Raw genomic sequence first — 26,307 nt, 5'->3', positions numbered from 1 at the left:
GTCACCATCTGCAGTGATTTTGGAGCCCCCCAAAAATAGTCTGACACTGTTTCCACTGTTTCCCCATCTATTTGCCATGAAGTGATGGGACTGGATACCATGATCTTAGTTTCCTGAATGTTGAGCTTTAAGCCAACTTTTTCACTCTCCTCTGTCACTTTCATCAAGAGGCTTTTTAGTTCCTCTTCACTTTCTGCCATAAGGGTGGTGTCATCTGCATACCTGAGGTTATTGATATTTCTTCTGGCAATCTTGATTCCAGCTTGTGCTTCTTCCAGCCCAGCGTTTCTCATGATGTACTCTGCATATAAGTTATATAAGCAGGGTGACGTACTCCTTTTCCTATTTGGAACCAGTCTGTTGTTCCAAGTCCAGTTCTAACTATTGCTTCCTGACCTGCATATAGGTTTCTCAAGAGGCAGATCAAAGGGATTATCAAGCTCTAAATCACCCACTCCCTCTCTCTGGGCTCTGGAAAACCTGCACATTCCCTGAGAGGCCAGGATAGCATCCTGACCTCAGGGGGTCGGGGGTAGGGGGTAGGGGATGGTGGGTGGACATGGAGAATGCAGTCCTCTCTCTGTTGCAACCGACTGTTGTGAAGCCCAGCACAGAGGACAAAGATTGCATCTGGCCCCAGGGAGCCAAGCCAGATGAGTGTGTAAAGGAGGAAAATGGAATTTCCAACCCTTGGTATTTGAGGGCGTTTGGAAGAAGGACAGACAAGTGGATGGGGCTTGGCCTGAGCCCTGGGGGAGGAGTCTGATTGAAAAAGGGTGAAGGGGCTGGCAGTCCCGGCAGGTAGTCCAAGAGGATTTGGGCAGAGGTTTGATTTGGGCATAGGTTTGATGGAGGCCAGATGAAGTGACCTAGCAGCAGCAGTAGCAAGCAGACCAGGCTACTTGGGGTGAAGGGCTTAGTTTGGAAAGTATGGGGAAGTTAGGAGAGACGGTAAATGGAGGTGAGATTACAGAGGGCATTAAACAGTAAATGTAAGGGATCCAGATCTGCCTAGAGGCATACGACCTTCTGAGGAATCTAGAAGCAAGGAGAGGCAGTGAGGTAATATCCGGTGATATCAGGTAACATGGCTCAGACTAGAGCAGGGCCATGGGAAGGGGGAGGAAGGAATGAGAGGCACGAAGAAAGAATTTGCAGGATGAGTGAGTGGTAAGATGTGAGCAGAGGAGAAAGGGAAGATAACCCAGAGTTTCTGACTAGGATGACTACAACTGTGTGCCCAGGAGAACTGCAACTTTGTGACGAGGAGCGGAGCCAGAAGGTGAGGCTTCCGGGTAGGAAAACAGCAAGTTTCCTTTTTCAGCCTGCAGCATTGAAGATGAGTTACTCAAGTGGACATCTCTCACAGTTTCTTGGAAGTGGAGAGCTGAAGCAAGGGAGGAGGATCAGGCAGGAGGAGGGAACCAGGAGTCGTCTGAAGCGATGAGGGTGGATTGGAGGCGGTAGATAGAGCTGCATGCCTCTCCAGAAAGCCGCCATTGGATCTCGAGACAAGATGACAGTGCATCTCCACCAAAGATGAGGTCCACAGGAAATGGCTTACATGTGAATCAGGAACGTGGAGGAAGGAGAAGATTAAGGGGAATGACGAATTACTTATATAGCCTAAACAGTTTGATGCTCCCATAAATGCTACATCTTTTAAATCCACGTCAGGACCAATTTCAACTCATAGAACACAGAAGCCTCCGACTAACCAGCAGACACTCTCCAGGACCTGCAAATCATCCCAGATCACAGAATTTATCCAGACTCTTGAGGCAGGAGCTGTTATAATAGACTCCTCCATGCCCCTCTTTCCAGGTCAAGCTCTCTTCTTTCTGATCTACTTTATACACTGCTGCCCAAACCTGATCATTAACCCTTTACCCATGTTCAGAACAAAGTCCAGTGGCTCCCAATAGCCTGCGGAATCATGTCCAATCCCTCAGCCACCATGTTCCAACCTTATCTTATTCTCCACCCTTATCTTAATTGCCCTTTGATACTCTTGGCTCCAGCCAAAATGAGTCATTCAAATCATGCCTTCCAGCCTCCCTCTTATTCATGCTCTTTGACAACAACCATCATTCCATGTTTCCAGGGTCATACTCTGGACATCTTTTGAGAGCTTTTTCAAATGCTACTTCATCCAGGAAGCATTCCAAGACTCCCAAGACAGAAGAATTCTCTCTGTTCTCTGACCTCATTGTACTTTATTGGTGCCTCCTTTATGGAACCAAAAGTCCCTATCTGGTCTCACAGTTATTTATCTTTATGTATTATGGTCAGGAATATCCCCTAGAGAAGGGAATGGCTTGCCCACTCCAGTATCTTTGCCTGGAGAATCCCATCGACAGAGGAGCCTACAGTCCATAGGGTTGCAAAGAGTCAGACACAACTGAGAGACTAACACTTTCACTTTCATTATGTCCCTAAGAAGACTGCAAACTCATTGAGGAAAGATACAATCCTTCAAACTCGGGGAAAGAATATACTCTGTGAGTGACAAGGGGCTGAAGGAGGGGAGAAATGTTGAACAAATGCCAAGAATTAGTCACAAGTGAGAAAACTCAGGCTTTGAGAGGTTACATAACTGGCTTTATGTCATCTAGGGAAAAAAGTGACAGATCAAGACTCAACCCACGGGGATTCCCTTGTGGTCCAGTGGATAGGGATCTGCCTGCCAATGCAGGAGATATGGATGGGTTCGATCCCTGGTCTGGGAAGATTCCACATGCCACGGGGAAGCTAAGCCCATGCTCCACAACTACTGAGCCTGCACTCTAGAGCCTGGGAGTCACAGCCACTGAAGCCAGGGCACCTGAGAGCCTGTGCTCTGCAACAAGAGAAGCCACTGCAATTAGAAGCCTGTGCTCCTCAACGAGGTAAAAACCCGCACAGCAATGAAGACCCAGCATAGCCAATCAATAAATAAATAATAAGAAAAAAAGGACTCAACCCATGTCTTTCTGACCCAAACTCTTCATCTTTCCAGGAATCATGCCTGGGGTGTCTTATGGAACAACTTCACATAAGTTAAGTGTTTCTCTCAATGACCCTATCAAACTTGAGGTACTATTTCTTCATTTTGAGTGAGAAAAGCGAAGTTACTTTGCCCGAAGTCACACAGCTAACAACTGGAAGAATTTAAACCAGAGCTGGGTCTCCTGACCCCTGACTGTTCTCCCACTCACCCAAGCTGACAATCTGCCAGTGCTGAGCTGGGGACTCGGGAACTTCACAGCCACTCACAACTGGCTCAACAGGCATGACCGTGTTTCAGCGCCTGGTGTCTTACCATAGATAAGCCGATGCTGGTAAGAGCATCTTTGAAGGCGCTAGAGTATTAGATCTCTGGTTACCTCCCGGAGCAGGAGCTAAGGGTGGGAAGAGCATACACCTGAACCAAAAAGAGAGGAGCTGGGTTCTCACCCTCAAAGCTCCTAAAGAACAAAGACACTACTTAAGGCTAGAGAGGAAGTTGAGGGGGGTTGTTGAGGAGGGACAGTTGACATTAATTTAGAAACCCGAAAAACACGTGATGCTCCAAGTGGCACAGACCAGAGGAGGGACTATTCTCTCACTGGTGGGAAATGGTACCCATGCAAAACTTGAACTTGGGGTAGAGTTCCCAATGGGCCTGTTAGGGGAAGCACACTGACTGAAACCGCCCACCTGACCAGGCACCATAGTAGCCACTTGTGTGTGTTATTTTATGACAGGAGATCCTGTCTTAAACCAATAGGCCACCCCCAAACAGAAGAGTTGGGGAAAAGTCAAAAGGAGATGCCACATGTCCAACTACCTCCCAGAATCTTTTTTGCTGACGTCCATCTTGGCTGAGCAACGTGTGAACTCAGGGTCCATGAAGGACCCTGAGCCAGAACGACTGGTCAAAGGCAACCTAGAAATAAATCCCATCACCATAAAACCTGAGACTGTGAGTCGCGTGGCAGAGCAGTTCTCCTGGGTCCTTTTACCCTAATGCTCTTTGCCCGGGCGCTCCTTCCCAATTAGGTCTCTTGCTTCGTCAGTACGCATGTCTCCTCAGACAATTCATTTCCAAGTGTCAGACAAGAGCCCACTCTCGGGGCCTGGACGGGTCACCCTGCATGTGTCCCATGGGGACTGCAACAGCTGGGGAGTCAGAGAGCCAGCTGGAAGACTGTCAGAGAAAAAAGGGGCATGAAACAGAGTGCCCTCAAAGTTGTTGGGAGAATTGACCTATTGAAAGGGAGATAGTCCACGAGACAAGGAGCAAGCTCTCAACACCAGGCCAGTGGATTCCTTGAACCCTTGTCTAGGCAGTGATGGTGTCAGGTCCTGTGAGGGAGAATTTCAGGACATAAAAGGGAAGAACACAGAAGAGGAGGAAAATGTTAGTGGATGGTCACCAGGATAGAAAAGGGGAAGGTTCCCTTCCGAGGCACTGGAGGTGGTTGATCTTGGTTCTAATCACACTGACTGGCTGCCTTTAGTGCTGGGTAAGGTCAGAGCTAGGTGGGGTCTGCAGCCCACCCACAGCCCACCCAGAGGGTCACTTGGAGACAAAATCTTGCACCGCTATCAACCCACTCCTTGGGTCTAGGTAAAAAGTACATCGGAGCACACAGTCTCCAGCCTGCTCTCTTGATCAAACCATGATCATGAGTAATAATTATACCCTGGGAAACAGCAGAGTGACTAAAAAAGCTGCACCCCTCCCCCAACACCACCCCCTTACACGGCTCAGAGCTTTGTGCTGGGTGCCTAGCGACCCGGAAGCTGAAGCCACCATTTTCTCCTGTCAGCCCTCTGCACCTTCAGTGACCACACAGGCTCGTGTCTGATGTGTGGGAGTAGAAAGGTTCTCAGTTGGTTGAAGAGCTGATTTGGCCAGGCTGCTGACAGAGTGAACTGGGGGCAGGAGTAGGGGGTATGGGTTGGGGGCAAGACACGAATTCTGTCTCATATGTGATCGCACGTTGGTGAGACAGTCCATGTGAGAAGATGACTTCTGCCCCTCAGAAGAAGGCCTTTATCACCAGGAAAAAAAAAAGCTCCTTCCCCAGCAGCTCAGATTAACTCTAAGTGTGAATACAGAATGATAAGGAGAGTTGACACTTATTGGATGCCTACCATGTGCCCGATAAAAGACTGAATGTCTTATGTACAGTCAAGGCAATGAAGCTGGTGCCTAAGTCCATCTGGGAGATGAAAACACTGGACTAGTCCATCCATGTTGGAGGGCCTCCCAGGTGGCGCTAGTGGTAAAGAACATGCTTGCCAATGCAGGAGACATCAGAGACATGAGTTTGATCCCTGGGTCAGGAAGATCCCCTGGAGGAGGGCATGGCAACCCACTCCAGTATTCTTGCCTGGGAAATCCCTTGGACAGAGGAGCCTGGCAGGCTACAGTCCATGGGGTCACAAAGAGTCAGACACCACTGAAGTGACTTAGCACAGCACAGCAGTCCATCCAAGTTAGTAAGCGTCCACTCCCTCAGCGCCCTGACTGCCTACCTGGTCCACCCTCCAGGTTACCCATGACCACTGACACAGCGGGCTGGGTTCTGTTAGATTCCTGCCCAGGCCTTAGCAGGTATTAATATTTTGACTATTACTCCTGGTATCCCCTCACAGAAATCCTTGTCATCATCTCCATCTCAGAGATGAGGAAGAGAGGGTGACAGGGCTTGGCCAAGCCAATGTCATACCAGGAGTCCCAGCGCTGAAGCTGGAACCTGGACTGGCTGACCAAGTCCAGGCACTGGCCCACAGAACCAGCAACCACATTAGTGTTTCGGAGACCATTACCCATCTCCCTGCTCCTCCCCTTTTACTCTAGAACTGGCCCAGAGTCTAAGAGAAACTCTCGATCAGGAGCCAGCAAGAACTTGTGTTAATTACCACCCCTTCTGCCTGCACACCTTGGCAATTGTCCATCTCTACTCCAGCCATCTCGGATTATCCATATCTATTCCATTTACCTGGGAGGCTGGGACCACATGGTCTCTGAGCCTAAGACTCCTGGGCAGGGAGAAAACTAGGGGTCAGGAGACCTACCATGCAGGGTTAACCCAAGGTACACTCCTTCCCCTCCCCTACCTCAATTGTACTTAATAGTATCTGAACACACGGAACTCCTCCATAACCCCCAGAGGGCTTATGGGCTGAGAGACATACTTTTCCAGGGTCCTCTGAACCACGGGAAATGGGTGGGAACTGTCGTAGGAGGCTGCAGGCTGACACATGTTGGGGTTTGTGTCCATGAGGCATGAGTGATGCTGGGACAGAGCACATGGTGCCCAGTACCCGAAGATCTTCCATAAGTTGAACACTACTGAGTCCAGCCTAGAAGTATGGGATGAATGATGCTCACAGAAAGATCTGCTCGGTCCAAGAACTGCACTCACATCAACAATCACTAGGTGTGGATTTGCTGTTTCCCTTGAGAAGGTAACAGTGGCCTCTCCAACCCACTACACATACGAATGTGAGGGCGGGACCATAAAGAAGGCTGAGTGCCGAAGAATTGATGCTTTTGGACTGTGGTGCTGGAGAAGACTCTTGAGAGTTCCCTTGGACTGGAAGGAGATCAAACCAGTCAATCCTAAAGGAAATCAACCCTGAATATTCATAAGAAGCAGTGATGCTGAAGCTGAAGCTCCAATACTTGGGCCACCTGATGCGAGGAGCTGACTCACACTGGTAAAGATCCTGACGGTGGGAAAGATCGAGGGAAGAGAAGAAGGGGGTGACAGAGGATGAGATGGCTGGGTGGCATCATCAACTCAGTGAACATGAGTTTGAGCAAGCTCCGGGAGATGGTGAAGGACAGGGAAGAGTTCCGTGCTGCAGTCCATGGGGTCACAAAGAGTCGGACACGACTTAGCTACTGAACAACAACAACCCACTACAAGGGGTCTATAGTAAAATTTAGGGACTTCTGGGACTTCCCTCATAGCTCAGTCGGTAAAGAATCTGTCTGCAATGCTGGAGACCTGGGTTTGATTCCTGGGTCAGGAAGATCCCCTGGAGAAGGAAATGGTAACCCACTCTATTCTCTGCCTGGAGAATCCTATGGACAGAGGAGCCTGGTAGGCTGCAGTCCATGGGGTCGAAAGAGTTGGACATGAGTTAATGAGTAAACCACCACCACCAAGTAAGTTCAGCGATACAGATGAGTTTTCTGTGGAATTGACCATGGTCTAGATCATGCAAACATGTGGGACAAATGCATATTTATCCGGGAGTGGGCTCCTTGGAACGTGCCACCAGTGGAACACCTGTAACCATCTCATGGCACAGAGTTCCTCTGAATACTGTTTGGTCAATGCTGCTCTAAGAGCTGGGGACAAAATGCTTATTACTGGGAAGGAGGATGGGGAGACTCAGTCACTGGAAAGAGTGGCCATTTTTAACCCAGAGGTTCTCATAGGGAAACACACTTTCCATTTCCTCTTTCTCTTAACAGATTCTTAGCTCCTTCCAGGTTCCCTTTCAGGATGCCAGTTAATTTGCCCTTACAAACACCCCCATAAAAGTCAAAACAAGGCATCCTTACTTCTACCCCTGAGTTCTATTTTCCTAATAAGTTACTCAGTATAAAAATGGGTACATTGGGCTTCCCTGGTGGTCCAGTGGTTGACTGCCAATGCAGGGGACACAGGTTCAATCACTAGTCTGGGAAGATCCCACAGGCAGCAGAGCAACTAAGCCCATGCACCACAACTACTGAAGCCCATGCACCTAGAGTCTAAGGCTCAACACTGCAAAGAGGAGTGGCCCCAGCTGGATGCAGCCAGAGAAAGTCCAGACACAGCAGTGAAGACCCAGCACAGTCAAATGAATAAATCTTAAAAAATATAAAAATGGGAACATTGACAGCCAAATTTTATGGCATGTTTGTCTCTGTTAGCCACTGTGTTAGCCGTTTACCTGGATTCTCCCTGTTACTTCACTCACATTTCCTTTCAGTTAATTCTTTGAATCATTCCTCTCCCCTCACCACCGCCCCCGCTCCCCGCCCCGGTGTCCTCCAATAGAAGAGCTGGGTATGTCTTCCCTTGAAGCAGGGCATCGAGGCAGCCGGTCAAAGACAAAGTTGAAAAATGAGCCAGGCTCTCCCTCTCAGGAGCTAACCTACTCTCTCTGTGGGAGCGGGATCCCACCACATATTTCCCCTGGGACCTATGTGTGCTCAGTCACGCAGTAGTGTTTGACTCCATGTGACCCCATGGACTGTAACCCACTAGACTCTGTCCATGGGATTTCCCAGGCAAGAATACTGGAGTGGGTTGCCATTTCCTATTCCAGGGCAACTTCCCGATCCAGGGATCGAACCCACATCTCCTGCATTGGCAGACGGATTCTTTACCACTGTGCCACCTGGGAAGACTTTGGTACCTCTGAGCACTCAATAAATATAAACAGAAACAAATGAGCCCCAAGTCCTTTGAGGATGCTACTTTGGTCACCCCCAGGAAAGTGTTATAAACATTAATATCTACCACTTTTTCTTCAGCATTCCCTGGGTAACTTACATACATGACCAGGGATCCAGCCTGCAACCTGGACAAACAGGTACTCTTGTCCTCATTTCTGAGAAGAGGTTCTGGGGATCTGAGGAGCTAAGTGGTTTATGGGGGTCTCACAGCAGGCAGGTGGCCAAGCTGGTACTTGATCAGGTCCACTCAGCTCCAAAGACTAAGGAATTGTTTTTGTTTGGTTTTGTTTTTAAGAGACAACATGGTCAATTAGTGGACAAGCCCCAGAGTGGAATCTAGGAGGACTGGCTACAAGATGAGACTGTTTCCTTGGTGCCTGCACACTACCCACCCCTCACTTCCAAGCACAGTAGCATCCTCGGCTTTCTCTCGGGATCTAATTCTTGGGGATCCAAGGTGGAACTGATGTAAAAGTCATAGAAATAAAATGCACAACAAATGTAATGCGCTTGAATCATCCTGAAACCATCCTTCCCCACCTCCCAGTCTGTGGAAAGACTGTCTTCCATGAAATGGGTCCCTGGAACCAAAAAGGTTGGGGACCACCATACTGGAAGACAGGTGTCAGATAAAATACCAGACGTCTTGTTACACCCGAATTTCAGATCAACAGTGAATAATGTTTCAGTACAAGTATGTCCCAAAGAGTGCATGGGACATACTTGTACTAGACAAATACACATTGCTTATCTGAGATTCAAATAGGAGTGTTCTGTATTTTCATTTGCTAAATCTGGAAGCCCCGCCCTTGAGTCAAGTCAGAGGCTGCTGGCTGTAGGGTCTGAGTGACAGGAGTTGCCATGGCAGCCCGAGCAGACCCTCCTGGATCTTCTCTCCCCACCTCTGCAGCGTCACCTCGCCCCTGCACTCTCCACGCACTGAACACCCCGAGCTACTTTCAGTTTCTGGGTGCGTCATGCTGTTTCTGGCCTCCAGTCTCAGCACTTGCTGTGCCCTGTGCTGTTCATCCCCCTCTTTCCCTCCTGGACTAATTCTGATCCTTCAGGTCTCCACTTAGAGCCACTTTTGCCAGGAAGCCTTCCTGGATACCCTGACCAGTTCCTCCCACAGTCCCCAGCACTGGGCGGTCAGCACCTGCTGCTTTCCTCCCCACAGCACTGCTGGTGGGTGGGTGGGTGGGGGTGTGGATGGTGCACACCGTGGTCCCCGACACCCAGTGCTAGCACCTGGCCTGGGGTAGGAAATCAGCCAATGTGTACAGAATGAAGGAAGGAGAGCCCAGTGTCCTGCCAGAGCTTGTCTCCTGGTGTGTCTACTTCCCTCCCTTCGTCCATCTTCACTCACTTTTTCATCTCTGCCTCCTCTCACCCGCCCCCAGAGGAGTTGTGAAATCTGGGGTTAGGTCCACAACTGCATTCCTTGCCCTCGAGGGAGGGGCCTCCTCCTGCCCCTTCCCTCATCTTTGGCACCAACTGCCCCCGAGGGCTCATGTCCAGCTACGGGTCGGGGGAAGCTCTTCTCTGCTCTGGCTTCTGAGTGCCCCTGGTGAGTGTCCCCTGCGTCCCAAATTCTGTTCCTTCTTCTGACCCTTGGAGGAGTCTAACTGGATTGAGCATCAAGTTTGGGGTGCAGGGAGTAGAGAGTGTCAGATGGCTGAGGGTTAGGGCAGTTGGTGGGGTTCTTGCTGGGCTCAGAACAGCACCCATATGCTGCCTGTTCACCCACCCCAGGCTTTGCCCACGCACCGCCTGCCAGGAGGAGAAGGCGGCTGGGAGCTTAACTCTTTAGGGGCATTCCCAAGTAGTTTCACAGAGACCCAGGGCGGCAGCGGATGTTCACTTCAGTCCCCCAGGGCACACAGGTACACACACACACACACGAGTCCTGCCTCAGGTACACACACACACACACACGTGTCCTGCCTCAGGTACACAAACACACACACACACACACACACACACACGAGTCCTGCCTCTACGCCCTTGCCGGGAGTGCAACATACAGAAGATGCCTCGTGGGGTGGTCAGGTGGGGGAACAAGAATCCAATGCGGGGAGCTGCGGGGTGTTCACGGGCCCGTGACCGGGGTGGGCGTGCTGTCTTCAGGGGCAGGGACGGGGGGTGGGGGTGCAGCGCAGGGCGCCGGCAAAGGCTCTGAGGCTGGAGTGGAAGGTGGATTCTGAAAGCTCTCTGATCTGACCTTTGCAGGCAGGGGGCCCTTCTGAGTCTTCTCATCATAACCCGGCCTTCCCTGTCTGAACCCGATAAGAGAACTAAGAGGGGAAAGAAAACACCCTTGAGTTTCAAATTAACTCCCCAAATAGACTCCCTCTCCCCCTGGCCGAGGGCTAGCCGGCCCAGAGGCGCCCACTTCTGGGTCCGCGGCCCGGGAGTCGCCCCCCACCCCTCCTTCCTCGTCCAGCCTCCAACTTCTGGCCGGGCGCTCGGCGCCGATCGGTCGCGGGTGGGGACTCACTCGGGGCGAAGCGCCGGCTCCGGTGGCGGCGGCTGCGGCTTCTCCTCTGCTCGGCCAGGTGCGGCGGGGCTAGGCAGGTAAGGGGCGCTTCCGAAGGGGCTCGCGGCGGCTCGGGAGGCCTCCGCTGAGGAAGAGCGCTGACAGGTTTGTGTTTTCCCCTTCTCCTCCTCCGACTTAACCACACCCCTGCCGCTCTCCTCCCCACTTCCTTAAAGGGTGGGGTGTGTTGTCTGCGGTGCGGAGCGTGTGTGGCTCCAGCCTCTTACCATAAACTCTGAAATAGACGCCGCTGCCAATTTCCGGAGCTGCACGTGCCCACCTGGGAGGGGGCCATCTCTGCCACCCCCAACCCCACGTGGGGTCTCCTGATATTCTGTGTCACCACCGCTTCCACCTCCTGAGTAGTTGAGCACCCCAACTCCTACCGCTCCTCCTCGCTCTCCCTTCCTCTCCACTGGGAAGCTTTCCTCTTAGCTCCCAGGTTTGTTGCAGAGCTAGAGACCGTTAGCAGCCTGCCACACTCCCAGCATCGGTGTCCCAACGGGTCTCTTCAAGTCCTAAAGTGCTGCTTTGGGAGGGTGGTGGTGGGGGGGCACCAGAGATCTGGTGACTGTCACCAGGGGCTTTGGCAGCACTGGTCCAGGGGTCTGAATGCCATGGACCAGGTCCCTGCACTGCAACAGCCAGGACCAGAGGCACAATAGTCATAGATGCTGGGCAGCCTTTTCTTGTCCCCTCGCCACATCAGTCCACTTGGTTTGTTGACCAAGAGTCTGGTTTACCTCTTCATTTAGGCCAGCAGGGCAGCAAGAGTCGAGGCAGTGACTCAAGGACACTTAGTAACCCCTTTCTCTGTCACTAGAAAGATTCTAGATTTTTTCTTGAGTAGGAGCAGGTGAACAGGACTTAGCATAAAGTCAAAAAGCTGGTGTGTCACTCAGCATTCCTCACCTTCTCAAAGTTCCTCTCCAGAGCCCCACCCCAAACTTCTTCATTCTGTATCCTGAGAAGAACTGGGATCTCCCACACTGTTAGAGGATGCTCTTCACAAAGGCATCTCTGAGCATGGCGCCCCCTGGTGTTGTGCAGCTGCCTGTGACAGCCCAGTGTACACTACAACCAGTCCCCGTCTTCCTCCTCCTGCCACCATTTCCAAACTCAAAGGACCGGCCACCCCAGGAGAAAAGCCAGCATTTGGTTAGTATGTCTAAATGCCAATCACTGTGCCAAGGAACACTCAGTTTACATTTTATCTATGTTAACATTTCCTTTCATTCTTCCCATTTTCTGAAAAGAAAACAGATTTAGATTAAAATATCCAAGGTTGCAAAATCAGAAAGTCAAAGTTTCCTGCAAGTATGATCAGTGGACTATCTGTAGCTCTTAAAATGCAGATACCTGGATGTGATTCTGGGGCTACTGAAAATCAGAATCTCTGAGCCTGGGACCCACCCACTCATGCAGGGTAACTTACAACCCATCTGTTGGAACTCACAACCTTGTTAATCCCATACACTGATCAGCCATGTTCTCAGCACCAAGTATTGCCGGGTTCTACAAAGCAGTGAGAAGACACACAAGTAGGTACCCAGGGATACCTTGGCTAGGGCTTAGGCGACAAGGTGAATCAGATAGGGTAAACTGGAGTTAGTAGGGAACTTATGGGGGAAGATGAGGCACTAACTGACCACTCTATGAGGAACTTGTCAGAGGGCATCAGAAAGCGGGTGACCTGATTGTCTTCCTGGCATGGGAATGAGGTGATGACGGTCCAGTGGTGTGAAGGCAAGGGGACCTGTGTGAACTGTGGAGAGTCTGGTGCCAGGTCTTGACAGTGGGTACTCAACAACAGCAAAGCTACTCCAGACTGGTTTAATAAAAGGTGCATTTGTGTATGCTGCCTCTGTGTGGCCAAATCCATGAATTACATCTTCATTGAGTCCTAATTCAGGGGAAGAAAAGTTTTCAGATATTTAGATTGTTGAAGTCTTTAGGAAATTTTTTTGAAGCTCCAAAATCTAGCTCTTGGAATTGTAGCATCACAGGTTTTATTTGTGAAAGAGACCTTGAGGAATTCCCTGCAATGTATAACTCCATCTTCAGGTCTTCTTATACTCTGTCCAGTGTGTGTGTGCTCAATCGTGTCTGACTCTTTGCAACCCCATGGACTGTAGCCCACCAGGCTCCTCTGTCCATGGAATTTTCCAGGCAAGAATACTGGAATGGGTTGCCATTTCCTCCTCCAGGGGATCTTCTAGACCTAAGGATGGCACCCGTGTCCGTTGCGCTCCTGCATTCGCAGGTGGATTCACCTTTGACTCTATAGTCATTGCCCCATAGTCATTCAGTCTCTAGGTTCTGGGAATCCTTCTAAGCATCTTTCCTATTCATCATTTTCATTCTAGTCCTATTGCCCCTATCATAGGTCACGGTCTGTTTGTTTTATGCCTAGACTTTAGAAAAAGAGTCTTTTGATCTGCCCCACACTGCTATCCAGAGCTCAGTAAAGTGGTGATGAGGTGATGAGCTTCCGGTTGGCATCTGAAACCACAGGAATAGGTGAGATGGTGTGGGACAGCAGTGAGAGGGAGCAGAGATCTTAAGGTCAGGCTCTTGCCAGGAGCAAACTGAGTGAAGAGCAAAAGTTGGGTGGGGGCAGTTAATGAATGAAATAGAAGTGAGAACATGGAGGCAGCATGTTGGCTGAAAGGAATGTTGAAGAGATGGGGTGCTGAGGTGCTTGTGGGTTGAAACATGGCTATTTAATCATTTGCTTAAGATGCAGGTTTAAATGCACATGGCAAGGATCCAGTTGAGAAGGAAGACATGAACTTGAACAGGTGGAATCCTTCTCTCTGAGCTCGTATCTCCTAATCTAGAAGATTAAGGACTACCTTCACGGCCTATTTCACAAGGTTCTGTGATGCTTAAGTTAACAACTATGAAAATGCTATAAAATACTATAATTATTATTTTTAGATATGTATACAGTTGGTTGAGTGTTCACCATGACCGGAACTTTTACCCATCATCTAAGTAATCTTCACAACAGTTCAGGTTGATTATAATACTCCTATTTTGCAGAAAGGTAAAGGAGGCTTGGAGAAGGTAAATAAAAAATCTGTCCACCACCCAGGTGGTAAAGAGAGAAGCTGAATCCATTAATCATTAATAGCAGGGACATGATGGTTGTAATTGGAGTCTCTCCATTATGGACAATGGAGTTAAATCGCATAATGTAAACTTACTATTATAATACATTTCATTTTAAAAGGACAGCATGGTTATAAGTGTCCTGAACAAAAAACAAAGAAAAAAACTCATGGGCACAAGGACTGAATAAGTAAGTTGGTCACGACCCAAAGCCATCTGCCTCTAATTTAACCAGGTACCACTAAGTGTACTAAATGGGCCACGGTTGAAGCCAAAATGAAGGACTCAAAACCACGCCCTCGACTTCTAGAGAATCCTTTATTCCATCCACAAAAGCACTCCTGCTTGTCCTCCTCTCTCCACGTATAGTAGTATCCCTGATTTTCAGCTGGCCAGAGGCTGCCCAAAATAAAGACCGCCTTTCCCAGTCTGCCTTGCAAGTGTGACTCGGTGATTACGTTCCGGGCGATGGCTGGTGAGTAGACACGTGTGTGCAGCATCAGGGCCAAGTCCTTCAGGCCAGTGGGTGTGCCCTCCACTAGTCCCGTTTCCACTTCTACCTGATGGTGGAAGCTGAAGCAGTCTTCTTGGCCTGTGGCTTTGAAAATAGCTAAGCAACATGAGGGACAAAGCCTGGGTCCCTACTGAATGTCATCAAGGCACCATGCTGGGCCCAGGCTTGGCCTGGACCTGGGTAAACTTTTTACATGAGAGAGAAAGAAACACTTCAGTTGTTCAGGTTACTACTGCCTTGAGGTTTTTCTGTTGAAAACCAAAGCCAAAACTGCATCCTTTAGCCCATTTGAATATACCATCATTTAGCTCATTTTTTAAATATACAAATTAAGACAGAACCTCAACATCCCCATCTGTAAAATGGGAATAGTTGACAGGGTTGTGATAAGACTAGAAATAATACATGGAAGTTTTCTTGCTAGTGCTGTGGTTCATAGTGGACAATAATGGGAGGTATTATAACCTGTTGTAAGTTTAAAAAATGTGTTCCTGAAATAAAAATGATGGTTACTTAGAAATATTCCATATCCTACCTCCAACAGTGTAGGGGAAAAGAGAAACAAAAACAGCAAAATTTAGAACTGACATAAGACGAATGACAGGTATGTGGGGGTTAATTATACTATTATCTCTAACACTGTGTTTGAAAATATTCATAGTAACAAAGTTAAAATAAATAAAATTTTTCCACGGGGGCAGAGGGGGGAAGAATTCTGGGACATAATCCAAAGTATCTCCTTTGGAAAAATAAAATGATATTAAATGCACTGAGAAATTAATTTGGGTACCCAAGTGGAAGGGCAGATGGATAAGGCAGAAGAGTGTTTTTGTTTTCAGCAGTTTTCACAGCCTGGGGCACTGCTGCCAGCCTTTCTGTAGCCCCTCAAGGTGGAGGCAGGTCAGTGGGCTCTGGGATGCTCCTGGAGGGTGCCTGCATGCAAGGGGAGCCCGCCTTGCCCGCTCAGTGTCCTGTGACTTTGACTTTGGTTTTCAATCCTTAGCCCCACCTGTGGATGAACTCACCAGGTCCCCCCACCTCCAGCCTATGGAAAAGCTCTGAAGTAACAAATGACTGTGTGAATCTTGTTTTGCCATTGTTGATGCCAGAGATTCTAACACACATGGCTATCAGCTTCCAGCCCACACTATGCTAGAAACATCAACTAGGAAGGAAGTGCAGGTTGCTGTAGGCAGGCTCTAATAAACAAAGAAAGAAAGAAAGCCCAGCCGATGCAAGAACCTGCAAATCACAGGGATCTGTGGCCACTGAAGGGGCAGAGACAAAGAATCATGCACACTTCATTAACTTCTGAGGGCACCCCATTATTACCCAGATGAGCGCAGTGATTATTGTCTATTTTAGTAAGTCATGAAGAAAAGCTTAAATGATATTCTGCATCCTCTATTTTAGAAAGAGAAAAGCACATGATGTAATTCAAAAATTTTTCTGTTGAAAATGTTTGCCATAAAATAATTGGGGGCTTAAAGATAAATTTTAGGAACATGGAACATCGGTTTAGATTTCATTTTGTCAAGTTGTCAAGTTGCAGTCTGTACCAGAGTATTTTTACCACCCTCACTCCTTCACAAGGAGTAGCAGTAATGTGTAGCCTTCACTGGGGACCTCCAAGTGTTACTGTTAGTCACTCAGTTGTGTCTGACTCCTTGCGACCCCATGGACTATGGCCTGCCAGGCTCCTCTGTCCATGGGATTCTCCAGGCAAGAATACTGGAATGAATAGCCATTCTCTTCTCCAGGGGATCTTCCAGACCCAGGGATCGAACCCAGGTTTCCTGCACTGGAGGCAGATTCTTTACTGTCTGAGCCACCAGGGGGACCTCCAAACAACGGGTCAAAACCCCAAATGTTGATGGAGGCAGGGAGTGTGAGGGAAGCTGGCTAGATGGGGAACATGGCAAACAGGAACAAATGTTCCTCCTACAGGGAGCAGCTGCTATTCAGCTCAAGTCTCCTGCCATGTAGGAGAGGGAGCTTAATGTGGCAATTGTAGGCAGATCTTTCCTTCTTTAAGAGCAAAGGCAGACTGGTTATTTGAAAAGGAAATTAAGAAAATATTTTCATTTACAATAGTATCAAAAAGGATAAAATGGAGGCGAAAGACTGGTACACTGAAGATTGTAAAACACTGCTGTAAGAAATCATCAGTTCAGTTCAGTTCAGTCTCTCAGTCATGTCTGACTCTGTGACGCCATGGACTGTAGCATGCCAGGCTTCCCTGTCCATCACCAACTCCTGGAGATTCCTCAAACTCATGTCCATCGAATCAGTGATGCCATCCAACCATCTCACCCTCTGTCATCCCCTTCTCCTGCTTTCGATCTTTCCCAGCTTCAGGGTCTTTTCCAATGAGTCTGCTCTTCGCATCAGGTGGCCAAAGTATTGGAGCTTCAGGTTCAATATCAGTCTTCCAATGAATATTCAGGACTGATTTCCTTTAGGATGGACTGGTTGGATCTCCTTGCAGTCCAAGGGACTCTCAAGAGTCTTCTCCAACACCACAGTTCAAAAGCATCTGTTCTTTGACACTCAGCTTTCTTTATGGTCCAACTCTCACACCCATACATGACTATTAGAAAAACCATAGCTTTGACTAGATGGACCTTTGTTGGCAAAGTAATATCTCTGCTTTTTAATATGCTGTCTAGGTTGGTCATAGCTTTTCTTCCAAGGAGCAAGTGTCTTTTAATTTCATGGCTATAGTCACCATCTGCAGTGCTTTTGGAGCCCAAGAAAATAAAGTCTGACACTGTTTCCATTGTTTCCCCATCTGTTTGCCATTAAGTGATGGGACCAGGTGCCATGATCTTCAGTTTTTGAATGTTGAGTTTTAGGCCAGCTTTTTCACTCTCCTCTTTCACTTTCATCAAGAGGCTCTTCAGTTTCTTTTTGCTTTCTGCCATAAGGGTGGTGTCATTTGTATATCTGAGGTTATTGATATTTCTCCTGGCAATCTTGATTCTAGCTTGTGCTTCATCCAGCCCAGCATTTTGCATGATGTACTCTGCATAGAAGTTAAATAAACTGGGTGACAATATATAGCTTTGACATACTCCTTTCCCAATTTGGAAGTAATCATAGTACACAAGTAAATGGAAAGATATCCTGCATTCATAGATTGGAAGACTATATTGTTAAGATGGCAATACTACTCCCAAGCTATTTACAGATTTAACACATTCCTTATGAAAATCTGAACACCATTTAATACAGAAATAGATAAAAAATCATCCTAAAATTAATATGGAATCTGAAGAGAGCCCAACACTCAAAGTAATCTTTTAAAACAAAAACAGATTTGGAGGTCTCATACTTCCAGATTTATAAACTTGTTACAAAGCTGCGGTAATCAAAACAGTATGGTACCAGCATAAAGACAGGCATATAGGCCAGTGAGATAGAGTTAAGAAATGAACCCTTGCATATATGGTCAAATGGGCTTCAACAAGGGTGCCAAGACCATTCAATGGGGAAAGGACAGTCTCGTCAACAAATGGTGGTGTGAAAACTGGATATCCACATACAAAAGAATGAAGTCGGACCCTTCCTTTACTTCTTGTACAAAAAATTAATTCAAAATAAAATGAAGATTTATACATAAGACCTAAAACTATAAAGTTCTTAGAGGAAAACATAGGGAAAACTTTTATGACATTGGGAATGACTTCTTGGATATGACATCAAAAGCACAGGCAACAAAAGTAAAAAGAGATAAATTTGACTGCATCAAACTAAAAAAAATTCTGTGAAGCAAAATGAAAATGGATGGCAACAAAATGATAGAATGGGAGAAGATATTTTTCAAGTGATCTGGTAAGGGGATAATACTCAGAATATATAAAGAACTTATACAACTCAATAACAAAAACTTCGAATAACCTGATTTTAAAAGGGGCAAAAGACTTAATAGACATTTCCCTAAAGATGATATCCAGGTGGCCAACAAACATAGGAAAAGATGTTCAACATCACTAATCAATAGGGAAATGCAGATCAAAAACACATGCAGATATTACCTCACCTCCATTAGGATGCCTACCATTAAAACAAAAGAAAGAAAGAAAGAAAATAACAAATGTTGGCCAGGAGGTAGAGAAATTTGCAATCCTTAGGCACTGTTGTTGGGAATGCTAAGATGGTGAATCTGTTGTAGACAACAGTATGTCAGTTCCTAAAGAAAGTAAAAATCAATCCATGGATTCCACTTCTGGGCATATACTCTAAAGAACTGAAGACAGGGTCTCAAAGAGACATTTGGACACTCATGTTCACAGCAGCATCATTCACAATAGCCATAAGGTGGGAGAAATCCGAATGTCCATCAACAGATGACTGGGTTAGCAAAAATATGGTACGTATGCACAGTGGAATATTATTCAGCTTAAAAAAAGGAGGGAAACTCTAAGATATGCTACCAGATGAATGAACTTTGAGAACATTATGCTTAGTGAGATAAGCCAGTCACAAAAAGACAACTATTATTTGATTCCCTATACTGCGGTACCTAGCCTAGTCAAATTGTTAGAGACCTAAAGTAGATTGGTGGTTGCCAGGGAGAGGGGAAGGGAGGGAGAGGCTATTTGTTTAAAGGGTGTTTCAGTTTAACAAGATGAGAAGTTCTGGGTATTGTGTTGCACAATAATGGGAATATACTTTATACTACTGAACTGTACTTAAAAATGCCTAGGATGGCCAATTTTATGTTTATTTTAGCACAATTAAATTTTTTTTTTAAACAATGGGAAAGCAAAGTTAAAAAAATTTTTTTATGGGAAATCTCCCAATTTGCATATGATGGCAACTGTTTTGAGCCTCCAGTTGCCTATTTCTGGTGATTTCCCCCTCTTTGGTAATAAATAGCCAAGTCCCAGATGTATCTCAGTGACAATCTCTGCAGCATTTGATTCTGGTAACACCTAATTGATTCAGGTCAGTCATAGTGGGCTCATCTCCCTTGCTGGCGATGGATTTAGAGGTGGGCATGTGACCCAGTTCTGACCCATAAGGTGTGAGGGAAGGTCTTCTGGAGGTTTGTAGGAAAGGTTTCTTGGCTCTGAAAAGGAGACATACTAAGGAGAAATGGTCCTTTCCATTACTGGACATTGGTTTATATCAGGATAAGATGCCTGGGTCAGTGCAGTAATTTTCCAACCCAAAGCCAGCCATGGACAGACCAGAAAAACAGAAAGAATCTGGGGGTCTCAGTGTCACTGGTTTGGACGTAGCCTTCTTGCCTCTAGACTTTCTGTTATGTGAGATCATCATGCTCTTACTGTTGGGTTGTAATTTAGAGAGGGAAAAAGCATATGGATCCAATAAAAGAAGCCTGCAACTGAATCTGATCCAGAGGCCAATGATTTACTATCTCAGGTGTTTCTCTTCTGTTTTTGTCATTTTGTCACTAAGCCATGTCTGACTTTTTGCCACCCCATGGCCTGTAGCCCGCCAGGCTCCTCTGTTGATGGGATTTTCCAGGCAAGAATACTGGAGTAGGTTGCCATTTCATGTTTCCCTAGTCACTTGGACTATTTCTTAGGACAGTTCTCCCTGCATTAGTCAGGCAAACTCAGAGCCCCACTGCCCCCACCCCCAGCTCCTTTTCTTCATGGCGTAGGCTTGAGAGAAGGCCCAAGCCACCAATGTGTCTACTATCAAGCGTGAGACTACAGTGATTTCCTCAAAAATGTGCTTGGTAATGTTGCTGAACAAGTTCAAGTATGTCGGCATCTCTGGTTGCTTGTTTCTAAAAATGGTTCATGCTACTTCCAGCTCTGTAATTGTCAAATATAGAAGTCATCTTCCTTATCCCTATAATAGTCTCCAATAGTAAATCTGCTTTGTCTGGTATTAATAGGGCCACTCCTAGCACTCCCTGACAGTCCAGTGGTTAAGACTTCGCCTTCCAGTGCAGGGGGTACGAGTTCAATCCCTGGTTGAGGAACTAACATCCCACATGCCTGTTGGCCAAAAAGCCAAAACCAAAACACAAAACAGAAGCAATATTGTAACAAATTCAATAAAGACTTTAAAAATGGTCCACACAAAAAAAAATTCTTAAAAAAATAGGGCCACTCCAGCTTTCTTTGATTCATGTTGGTGTGGTATAACTTTTCCTATTCTTTTACTTTTAGCTTCCCTGTAGGTTATATTTGAAGTGGTTTCCTTATAAAGTTGAGTCTTGCCTTTTTATCTAACCTAACAATCTCTGCTTTTTATTTGCAGTAGTCACTTTCTAACCAACTGCTTTAAAAAAGGGAGACAAAAAGTCACTCTTCTTTCTGCACCTAGGAATATACATTTTTTTCTCCTAACACAGCATTTAAAAAAGATAAGTCATTCCCGACATACATTTGTGTGATATTGCTGTATGTAAAATAGATAGCTGGTGGGAATTTGTTGTATGACACAGGGAACCCTAAACCAGTGTTCTGTGACAACCTAGAGGAGTGGGATGAGGATGGAGGTGGGAGGGAGGTTTAAGAGGTAGAGGACATATGTATACCTATGTCTGATTCCTGTTGAAGTATGGCAGAAACATCACAATATTGTAAAGTAACTATCCTCCACTAAAAACTAAAGTAAATAGAAAAATGTATATGATGACAGCAGGGGGTTGGAAATGTGGCACGTCCTGGCAAAAATGCCTGGGAATGATATGGAATGGGGCAAGTTATAGCAGTGAGAACTGCCAGTCAAGTTTTGCAATAGTTTAACTGGTATACAGAGGATCTGAACTTCAGGGCCTCTGAGGAAGGTCCTTTCTACTGGAAGAAGAAACAGGAGCTGCTGACACATGAATTATGGTCACCAAGACTTCTCTTTCCTGGTCTCTATGTCTTAGTCACCCTCTTCCCTGAAATCATGCAAAGAAGAAAAAAAAAGTCCAGAGTGTCAGAGCTAGTAAGAATTTGCAGCAATTAGTCCAATCTTTCCTTAACAGTTGAGGAAAAGGAAGTAAGAAAAGTGAAACATTATTCCCCAGGTCATGCTCCTGGCTAATGGTGGAGCTTGGAATAGGACCGAATCCTTTCCAGATTTCCAGAAAGACAGAAGGACCTTACTGGTTTAATGTTAACCTTTGTGTTCTTCTTAAAGGAAAAATAAAAATCCATTTGTTAATATATACTCTTTACCCTTGTTTGATTTGTGGCTCTACTTACAGAGTTGAGAAAAAACCAACAACCAACCAAACAAGGAACATCATAAGAACAGAAGGAAACAAATATTCAGGAAAACAGATTCAAAGAGCAACTGGGACACATAGATAAAACAGTGAAAGAAAACAAGACTAGAAAATAAGATTTACCAGCAAGGTGCCTGGCATGTGATTTCCCCAGTGGCTCAGTGGTAAAGAATCCACCTGCCAAGCAGGAGACATGGGTTTGATCCTGGGTGGGTAAGATCCCCTGGAAGAGAAAATGGCAACCCACTCCAGTATTCTTGCCTGGGAATTCCTATGGACAGAGGAGCCCTTTGGGCTACAGTCCATGGGATTGCAAAGAGTCTGACATGACTGAGCAACTAAACATCCTATCATGTGGGGTTATGAGCCCCATCTTGTGGCCCTTTTGGATATTGCTTAAGGTTAATTTTTGAACCAGTCAACATAACTGGAGCAGCATTCCTGGGTTTCCCTGATGGCTCAGATGGTAAAGAATCTGCCTGCAACATGGAGGAGGCCTGGGTTCAATCCCTGGGTTGGGAAGAACCCCTGAAAAAGGGACTGACTACCCGCTCCAGTGTTCTTGCCTGGAGAATTCCATGGCCAGAGGAGCCATTAGTTCACAAAGACTTGGACACAACTGAGCAACTAACTCTTTATACTTTCAAACTCAACTGGAGTACCCGAAAATCACCTGGGTGTGAAAATGCAGATTCCTAGGCCTTTCCCTCCAAAGAGGCAAATAGATCAAAGAATCTGGGCTCAAGAATCTGTGCTTCTAGAAAGCTCCCCAGGTGATTATAGGGGAAACAAACTGGCACTTGAGCAAGAAACACTTGTCAACAACAAACTGGCACTTGCCATCTACCTCTACAAGGATTAAATCATGTGCCGCTGCAGATGCTGACTTTCAACCCTCTGAAAGGAGTTTAGGGTAGACAGCAGAAATGAGGCTCTGCACTCTGGGAAAAACTAGTGGGATAGATCTTCAAATAGTTAGATATTTTCAGGAGCTGATTTTATGAGCCCAATTCTTGTATCTCCTCATATTTAGAAAAGCACTAACACCCTTCACGGTGACAACTGCTCCTTATGACTAGCAGACCCCTTTGGCAAAATATATGTGCTTAATTTCATGTACCTCCCCCTCACTAAAATCACATATATACTGACCTTCCTCCCTACCTCTTTGGAGCAATTTCTCAGAGCTATCTAAAATGCTAACTCCCCAGCTATAGTCCTCTTTTTTTTTTTTTAAACTCAGAATATAGTCTTCATTTTTCCCCCAATGAAATTTAACTCACAACTCTCACAGTGTGTATTTTTTTGTCAGCATACTGCAGGTGGCAACAAGAATTAGTGGCATCCATCCCCTAGGCATTGTGACTAAAGGCCTATTCTGAGTACAAGTTTAGAAGGAAATTGTCTAGTACTATAACACTGGGCTGGAAGAAGCACAAACTGGAATCAAGATTGCCGGGAGAAATATCAATAACCTCAGATATGCAGATGACACCCTATGGCAGAAAGTGAAGAGGAACTAAAAAGCCTCTTGATGAAAGTGAAAGAGGAGAGTGAAAAGGTTGGCTTGAAGCTCAACATTCAGAAAACTAAGGTCACGGCATCCAGTCCCATCACTTCATGGGAAATAGATGGGGAAACAGTGTCAGACTTTATTTTTTGGGGCTTCAAAATCACTGCAGATGCTGATTGCAGCCATGAAATTAAAAGACGCTTACTCCTTGGAAGGAAAGTTATGACCAACCTAGACAGCATATTAAAAGCAGAGACATTACTTTGCCAACAAAGGTCCATCTAGTCAAGGCTATGGTTTTTCCAGTGGTTATGTATGGATGTGAGAGTTGGACTGTGAAGAAAGCTGAGCACCAAATAATTGATACTTTTGAACTGTGGTGTTGGAGAAGACTGTTGAGAGTCCCTTGGACTGCAAGGAGATCCAACCAGTCCATCCTAAAGGAGATCAGTCCTGGGTGTTCATTGGAAGAACTAATGCTGAAGCTGAAACTCCAATACTTTGGCCACCTCATGCGAAAAGTTGACTCACTGGAAAAGACCCTGATGCTGGGAGGGATTGGGGGCAGGAGGAGAAGGGAACGACAGAGGATGAGATGGCTGGATGGCATCACCGACTCGATGTACATGAGTTTGGGTAAAGTCCGGCAGTTGATGATGGACAGGGAGGCCTGGTGTGCTGCAATTCATGGGGTCACAAAGAGTCGGACACAACTGAGCAACTGTACTGAACTGATAAAGGTCTGAGATTTTAGCCTGCTTGCAAGCTAACACATTATCAATGAAAAAAAAAAAGGTTCCTGCCTTATCAGTTAACAAAGGATGCTGCAGCCATCAATCCATCATAGTAAAGCTGCCCCAGCCTAGCAGTCAACCACTGCAGCCACCCAGCAATGATGTGCCTTGAAGAGACTCAGCAGGAGAAAGCACAGGACACTGGCCTCAGATAGCTGAGGTGCATACCAAAGGAATAATTTCAGTGAGTCCAGACTGTTGTATTTTCCCGTACACAGAAAAAGTGCTAAATTCCTTGAGATATCTACTTTTCCTTAACAGCAATCTTTTGAAGTTTTGACTACTTGGTTTTTGTTGCAAAAATTATATATGGCTCCTCCCTTACCTCTTGGAGCAGTCTCTCAGAGCTGTCTGAGATGCTGTGTCCCTGGCTTAAGTCCTCAGTTTTGTTCACCAAATAAAACATGATCCTCAACTTTTAGATTTTTTTTTTTCAGTTGACACTTTAGTATGCAAGTTTCAGGAATGCTGGTAGATGAGACTCTTGGTTCAGAGACAAAGGACAGTTTATTACTAACAGCAATTTCAGTAGTCAGATTATACTTACTTGAGCCAGTTTCCTGACTTAATTCCCAAAAGGCTTTGGAGAGTGGGCCAGAGGATGGAGCTTAGAGAACCCGAATCTTTTTTTTTTTATTGGAGGATAATTACAATATTGTGGTGATTTTGCCATACATTGACATGAATCAGCCATGGGTTGCACATGTGTTCCCCCATCCTGAACCCCCTCTCCCTCCCCACCCCATCCTTCTGGGTTTTCCCAGAGCACTGGCTTTGAGTGCCCTGCTTCATGCATCAGACTTGCATTGGTCATCTATTTCACATACGGCAATATACATGTTTCAATGCTATTCTTTCATATCGTCCCACACTTACCTTCTCCCACATAGTCCAAAACTCTATTCTTTACATCTGTGTCTCTTTTGCTGCCGTGCATATAGGATTGTTGTTACTGTCTTTCTAAATTTCATATATATGTGTTAATAAACAGTATTGGTGTTTCTCTTTCTGACTTACTTCACTCTGTGTAACAGGCTCCAGTTTCATCCACCTCATTAGAACTGACTCAAACATGTTCTTTTTTATAGCTGAGTAATATGCCATTGTGTATATATACCACAACTTTTTTAACCATTTGTCTGCCGATGGATATCTAGGTTGCTTCCATGTCCTGGCTATTGTAAACAGTGCTGCGATGAACATTGGGGTACACGTGTCTCTTTCAATTCTGGTTTCCTCGGTGTGTATTCCCAGAAGTGGGATTGCTGGGTCATATGGCAATTCTATTAACAGTTTTTTAAGGAATCTCCACACTGTTCTCCATAGTGGCTGTAATAGTTTGCATTCTCATCAACAGTGTAAGAGGGTTCCCTTTTCTTTACACCCTCTCCAGCATTTATTGTTTGTAGATTTTTTGGTGGCAGCCATTCTGACAAGCGTGACATGATACCTCACTGTATCATCATTTTGATTTGCATTTCTCTGGTTGGATGGCATCACTGACTCGATGGAGGTGAGTCTGAGTGAACTCCAGGAGTTGGTGATGGACAGGGAGGCCTGGCGTGCTGTGATTCATGGGGTCGCAAAGAGTCGGACACGACTGAGTGACTGAACTGAACTGGACTGAACTGAATAATGAGTGATGTTGGGCATCTTTTCATGTGTTTATTAGCCATCTATACATCTTCTTTGGAGAAATGTCTGTTTAGTTCTTTGACCCACTTTTTGATTGGGTTGGGAACCCAAGACTTTTGCAATGCAGAGAGATTGCCTGAAGGGAGGCATTGTCTCTCTCTTCCTAGGCTCTTCATCATAGAAACATCCTTGAAATGACAGTTCAAAAATGGCATTGTCTCTGGATAACATACAGAAACACCATACAGGTGGAGAATTGTCTTCCAGCACAAACCGTTAATGAAAGGAATCCTACTTCTGAATGCTGTAAAGTGATCAACCTGAGGCAAGTTGAGTGACTCAGACCTGTTGTACCTGGCAGGAAAATTCAGCCTGGACTGTAGTTTCCATAGCTAACTTTGCAGACGTCTTTGATCTCTATTTCACTCAGGAGGAAATAGATTTTGTTAAAGATTGTGACTTGCCCGCCTATCCAAACAAGACAAGAATTGGGTCTTCTCAGAGGCCTTCCACTGCCCCCTGCTCTCACTTGCCTCTTCCTTACCCCAGCAGGCAGGAACTAAACG

The 26,307-nt window shown here is 46.2% G+C and overlaps 1 protein-coding gene across 5 annotated transcripts in view; it reads right to left on the bottom strand.

Annotated features, from left to right (window-relative positions):
- Positions 1–11,111, bottom strand: part of PTK2B (protein tyrosine kinase 2 beta) — a 149,660-nt gene extending 138,549 nt beyond the window's left edge. For 3 of the 5 annotated variants that reach the window (XM_055427267.2, XM_055427268.2, XM_055427269.2), the window contains exon 1: positions 10,929–11,110. The gene's annotated coding sequence lies outside the window, so the exon portion shown is untranslated. Of the gene's footprint in view, positions 1–10,928 lie in introns of all 5 variants that reach the window. The other 2 variants (XM_055427266.2, XM_055427270.2) reach the window with 1 other exon arrangement.
- Positions 11,112–26,307: the final 15,196 nt, after the last annotated feature.

This window comes from Moschus berezovskii, chromosome 7 (assembly GCF_049115385.1).
Source record: "Moschus berezovskii isolate FMDL1 chromosome 7, NW_MosBer_1.0, whole genome shotgun sequence".
In the NCBI taxonomy this organism is placed as follows: domain Eukaryota; kingdom Metazoa; phylum Chordata; class Mammalia; order Artiodactyla; family Moschidae; genus Moschus; species Moschus berezovskii.
The sequence above is the reverse complement of the archived record's forward strand: the minus strand, read 5'-3'. Positions and strand labels throughout refer to the sequence as shown.